Source organism: Macaca mulatta, chromosome 9, assembly GCF_049350105.2.
Source record: "Macaca mulatta isolate MMU2019108-1 chromosome 9, T2T-MMU8v2.0, whole genome shotgun sequence".
Classification (NCBI taxonomy): Eukaryota; Metazoa; Chordata; class Mammalia; order Primates; family Cercopithecidae; genus Macaca; species Macaca mulatta.
The window spans coordinates 90,682,009-90,688,532 of NC_133414.1; the positions used below are offsets into that span (position 1 = coordinate 90,682,009).

A 6,524-nucleotide genomic window follows, 5' to 3' on the forward strand; every position below is an offset into this window, starting at 1 on the left:
TGAAAGCACTTTCATACATCTTCTCTTACACCTAAGAATTATTTGACAAAAATGCCTCTCAGCTGTGTTTCAGCAGTGTAAAATGTTTTTTTTTTTCCTACAAATGAAACTGAGCAATTCATTTTAATACAAAGGGTCCTGCACACAAGAAATGAATTATATTTTTAGCAGTATTCCCTGCCCCAAGACTCCAAAGGAGCTACTCTTCTGACTTCAGTTGCCAAATTCACCTAAGTAGAAAGGTAATTGTCTTCCCTGAAGGGTTTGGAAATGAAACCTGCTAGAAAGCTTTGTTTATGTATATGGAGATACTTGAATAGAATGTGGTTCTCCTCAATGCATTTTAACAAATGATTAATAGAAGAGGAATGAGAGTTCTCAATTATATAGCCTCATTGGTGACCCATATATCAAGTCCAGGTCATCCCTTTATCTTAACCCTGTAGTCACAGCTTAGTCCAGGACGTAGAGAACATTGTTTTTCTTTAGCTTGTTTATTTTGTTCGGAATTTAGTCCTTCATTGCCAAATACATCTCATTTCTTAGCCCATTATTTTGAATATCATGTATCTCCCCAGTTTGTGCTCTTAAACACCAAGCTATACTCTTTACTCAAACTCCCAATATTTTCAATTGTCTATCAATAATAAAGATAAATATTGTTTAGGATGTGTTTTTCTAAACCTTTCTCAGCTCCCAGTGTTTCAAAGAGCAGAAACACTGTGTAGTAATTATACTGGTACACTGCATGGTCAACTCTTAGTGGTCTAGCATGCAAAGATAAGGTGATCTTTCCATCACATGGAGACAGTATAATGTTATGAAATCTCCTTTAGTGAATTATTCTTATTTGTTCAATTGTTATGTTTCATCAGAAGTTCTATTATGTCCACTATCGTTATAACTTATTTGACTAGCTGCTCATGCAAGCAAGACTTTATGTTCCATCGTTTTATATATAAATTAAAAAATTATTCTTCAGCCAACCATATTATTCTATAATTAGCTTAGCAACACAAAGCAACCAGTTCTCATGTATCTGGACCAAGAAGTCACACACACAGAAGTAATCATATCATATACTATACCTTCCCCTTGCATGTTTACCTCTTGCCATGACTTCAAGTCAATGCATAATTGTAAGTAAACTCTAGGTAATATCAAAGAAGGCATCTTCTGTTTGGTAGTACACAAAAAGGGTAGAAATTAAGAGGAGTAGAAACGAGTAACGTGGGTGAGTGGAAAATACTGCAAAGTGCTGGAAACTTCAGTTTTACAAACATGTCTATAGATTCATATTTTCTTTCTAGAGAGGGATCCTGCAGGGACTTTGATTTAATTAATATAATGCCAAAGCTCAGCACAGGAGTATAAATATTCAATAAATTCTTAGGTAATACTATAATTGACTGAAGAATAATTTTTCATTTTCCATTAAAAAATGGTATTCATGTGCACTGAAGAGTAGAATATACTATCAGACAAGTGAAGAAACAATACTGGATTTAGTTCAAACAGGGCATCAGAGTCTTATTCACTGGCTAGTGGTACAAGCTCAACTAAATCACTTCACCTGTCTTTTCTTCAGTTTTCTCATTTGCAAAGTGAAGACTGGAATCTTTCTCACAGGGTGTAGTGAGAAAAAATGTTTTAAAATGGGAGAAATTACAGAAGGTGGAAGCAGTGGCGTCCGCAGCTGGGGACTGGCCTGCCGGCGGCCCGCGGAGGTGGCGATGGCGCACTTTGACCCTAGAGTTTGAGGTCCAAGCAGCCTCCTCTCGGAGCGTAGTGTCTGTGTCCATCCTCTATTAGCCCTTGGCTGATCAGAGTCGTGTAGCTGGCGGGGATCCCTGCCCGCCTGGTTCTGCCGCCCAGTGCACTTGAGCAAGCATGTGATAATCAAGTTACTATGAGTCTGCTAAACTGTGAAAACGGCTGTGGATCCAGCCAGTCTGAAAGTGACTACTGTGTGGCCATGGCCAGCTCCTGTAGCGCTGCAACAAAAGATGATAGTGTGGGTGGAACTGCCAGCATGGGGAACCTTTCCAGCTCCTTTATGGAGGAGATCCAGGGATATGATGTAGAGTTTGACCCACCCCTGGAAAGCAGGTATGAATGCCCCATCTGCTTGACGGCATTACGAGAAGCAGTGCAAACGCCATGCGGCCATAGGTTCCGCAAAGGCTGTATCATAAAATCAATAAGGGATGCAGGTCACAAATGTCCAGTTGACGATGAAATACTGTTGGAAAATAAACTATTTCCAGACAGTTTTGCAAAACGTGAGATTCTTTCTCTGATGGTGAACTGTCCAAATGAAGGTTGTTTGCACAAGATGGAACTGAGGCATCTTGGGGATCATCAAGCACATTGTGAGTTTGCTCTAATGGATTGTCCCCAATGCCAGCATCCCTTCCAAAAATTCCATATTAATATTCACATTCTGAAGGATTGTCCAAGGAGACAGGTGTCTTGTGACAACTGTGCTGCATCAATGGCATTTGAAGATAAAAAGATCCGTGGACCAGAACTGTCCTTTGGCAAATGTCATCTGTGAATACTGCAATACTATACTCATCAGAGAACAGATGCCTCATATTATGATGTAGACTGCCCTACAGCCCCAATTCCATGCACATTCCGTACTTTTGATTGCCATGAAAAGATGCAGAGGAATCACTTGTCACACCACCTACAAGAGAACACCCTGTCACACAAGAATGTTGACCCAGGCTGTTCATAGTTTGAGCCTTATACCCGACTCTGGGTATATCTCAGAGGCCCGGAATTTCCAGGAAACTAGTCACCAGTTAGAGGATCGCCTTGTAGGACAAGATAATCAAATCCAGGAGCTGACTGATGAAATAGAAACTCAGAGTATATATGTAAGTGAGCTCAAATGAACCATTCGAACCCTTGAGGACAAAGTTGCTGACATTGAAGCACAGCAGTGCAACGGAATTTACATTTGGAAGATTGGGAGTGCATTTGAAATGTCAAGAAGAGGAGAAACCTGTTGTGATTCATAGCCCTGGATTCTACACGGGCAAACCTGGGTACAAACTGTGCATGCGCTTGCACCTTCAGTTACTGACTGCTCAGTGCTGTGCAAACTATATATCCCTTTTTGTTCACACAATGCAAGGAGAGTATGACAGCCACCTCCCATGGCCCTTCCAGGTACAATATGTCTTACAATCCTTGATCAGTCTCAAGCACCTGTAAGGCAAAACCACGAAGAGATAATGGATGCCAAACCAGAGCTGCTTGCTTTCCAGCAACCCACATATCCCATGGAACCCAAAAGGTTTTGGCTATGTAACTTTTATACATCTGGAAGCACTAAGACAAAGAACTTTCATTAAGTATGACACATTATTAGTGCGCTGTGAGGTCTCCACCTGCTTTGACATGGGCAGCCTTCGGAGGGAGGGTTTTCAGCCACAAAGTACTGATGCAGGGATATAGCTTGCCCTCACTTGTTCAAAAACAACTACCTCTTCTCAATAACATGCAAACTTCTCAATAACATGCCCTTTTCTCAATAACATGCAAACAAACAAAAATGCCGTGGGAAAGATGTAGTATCTACTAGTGAGTGTTGTTAGAGAGGTCACTTACTATTTCTTCCTGTTACGAATGATCTGAGGCAGTTTTTTCCTGGGAATCCACGTGTTCCATGCTTTTTTCAGAAATGTTAGGCCTGAAGTGCCTGTGGCATGTTGCAGCAGCTATTTTGTCAGTTAGTATACCTCTTTGTTGTACTTTCTTGGGCTTTTGCTCTGGTATATTTTATTGTCAGAAAGCCCAGACTCAGAGTAGTAAACTTTCAATAATAATGGACTTTCCTTAAAACTTCAATTTATTTTTATAGTATTACATGTAATATATTAAACTTGAAAATCACAAAAAAGGGAGAAATTATAAAATGTAAATGGTACAAAAAGTAAAATGGTATTTTTAAGTTAGAATATTTTTTAAAATGCTTAACATTTTATCTAATCAAAGAGTCTCTGCAGTCTTTATACTTAGAAGTTCGATCATATAAAAAAAGACATGTAGTCTCAAAATTCAAAGGAATCTTAAGAGATCATATTTTTAACATCCTCATTTTACAATTGAGGAATTTGATGACTAGTGATGCTAAGTACATTGTCCAAATTTATGAGCTATATTGTGTTTGTGCTAGAGTTCCTTTTCTCACATTAAAAAATCATTCTTTGTTAAAGTATTATATATTTTACTTCATTTCACTTTAATAAGTTATGGAAAAATATTTGTCAATACATTCTGTTACTTACACAATTGGCAGTGGTGGGGGGGTTGGTCACTTGGTGAGTATAAGCCTAATGACCCTGACCAAGGAGCATTTAGTAAGGAGATTTTATTACTTATAACAAGTAAGGAGAACATTGAGATAGTTCCCAAACCAGTATCTCCCTGAACTAGGGGCTGGGTCAAGTTGTATAAGCATAGGGTAATGAGATGTGATCTGATTGAATTTTGCAATGAGGTGATGCCAAGAAGCATGATCTGATTGGATCTTGCCATGGATGATGACATAACTGTATCTGATTGGCCCCTGGATCCTACCATATGGTGTCTGCTTCTTACTTCAGTCATCACTCTTGTCAGAGCACTTAGGCTCCACCTGTGGTCACACACTTGGTTCATCTGGACATGCTCAGGTTAGGAGACCTTCAACCTGGAGTCCATGGAAACCGGAAAAAAAACCCTCACAACTTTGTTACATAAAAGTTGAACCAGATTAGTTTGATGCAATTACAATTCTACATAATAAATATGGATGCCTAGATTTGAGAGGTTAAAATGTGCCACCTTAAGGCACTCCAGACATTCAGGATAGAACTGGGGAAATACACACACACACATTCTCATAATATGCCTTTAAATATGCTTCCAAAGCTACCTTCAGAAAATCAATACCTTATTTTAATTTGAATGTAAGTTTAGAAAGTTACTATTTCTCAGATTTTTAAATACTATTCATCTACTAGAACTGTCTTTGCATCCACTGCCTTTTGCCTAGTCCTAATCCGACTACTACATTATTTCCTATCATGTGTGATAGGCCAGTTCCCTAGGATACCTTATTTGTTTTGATAATCAGGAAGGTATGCCTAAGGTACTGACATCTCTAGACATGCTGCAGTTAGTTAATTGCTTTTAGAAGATGTGTATCCAGAAACTACTTTTTAACCTGTGATTTTATATTGTTTTCTACTCATTATTTGCATCAGAACTGTGGGAAATAAAAACTTCTGTTGTTTAAGCCCCAAAGTCAATAGTATTTTGTTATGGCAATCCAAGCTGACTGATATATGAGTGGTTCTAGATATTAAAATATTTGCCTTGGTTGAATTAGTGGTAATGGTAAAACAAGTTACTGTGTATGGGCAGGAATGTGTACTGTGTGTATAATCTTATCACTGCTGCTTTTTTTAGCCTCTTGATTGTGACTGTGTCCTACTGGATCACCTGAATACAGCTGAATAGTTTTTTTTTTTTTTAATTAAAACTTGGCTGACTTTTTATTTTTTCTCAGTGCTTCCAACTAGTTGGCAGAGTTCATGCTATTTACTTGTTGAGAAACACAGACTCCGTTTCCTGGTATTCAGAACCAACTGAGTCTGTGCTCTTTTTATTTGTTCCTTTCCTCCCCTGCTAAATCGATGATGCATGGTTGCCTTTTTATTGTTTTACTGAGGTTTATTTCCTTGCCTTGCACTTTTTGTTCATTAGACAAACATAGAGCAGTTGATAAATAGTCATTGGGAAAATAACATGTTAGACAAAAATGCAACAATGTGTTTCACAGAAAATGGCATGTCACAGATGCTTTGTGTCTAGAGTAGAACAATTTAAAGATCCTTTGTGTGTAGGGAAAAAGCATCCGTTAAAAAAGCCATGGGAAAGCACTATTTCAGTGTGTTTCATAAATTTAAAACTTGGTAAAAGAATGATTGAATGTGCATTTGGCCATAGTCCCAGTGCCTTTCTTATACAATCCCATCAGGCCTTATACTATACTTCTCTAATAGCAATTAACACACTGAAATTGCCTCTCTACTAGGCTGTGTTGTGTCTTCCCTAGGATGGACTCTCCTTGAAGTTAGGGATTTCATTTATCTTTGTTTTTCCATCATGTGGCTTGTAAAAGGCTTTCAATACATATTTGTTGTATTGGAGTATATAAAAACTTTCAATGAATCTGTTTTTATTAAGCCAGCCAATATCATTCCTTAAACATTGGAAAAGCGGCATTTTCTTCCCCTACTGCTCACACACCAAGACATTCATTGAGTAGTCCACATTAGATATTTTTCCACCCAATTAAACCAAATATGCATAGATAGGCTCTTAGGAGGAACTGAAATTTTGAAGCAAGCTTGTAAAGAACAGAAATGATTAATTGCTGGATTAATTTCATTGATGAGAAAGGTTAAAGAGGAATATTTTTGCTTCAGGAAATAGAAATGCTAAATCGAGAATACGAAAGGCTA

The 6,524-nt window shown here is 38.2% G+C and overlaps 1 pseudogene; it reads left to right on the forward strand.

The window, feature by feature from the left end:
* The first annotated feature begins 1,909 nt into the window (after positions 1-1,909).
* On the forward strand, positions 1,910-3,468 carry LOC700882 (TNF receptor-associated factor 6 pseudogene; annotated as a pseudogene).
* The last annotated feature ends 3,056 nt before the right edge of the window (positions 3,469-6,524 follow it).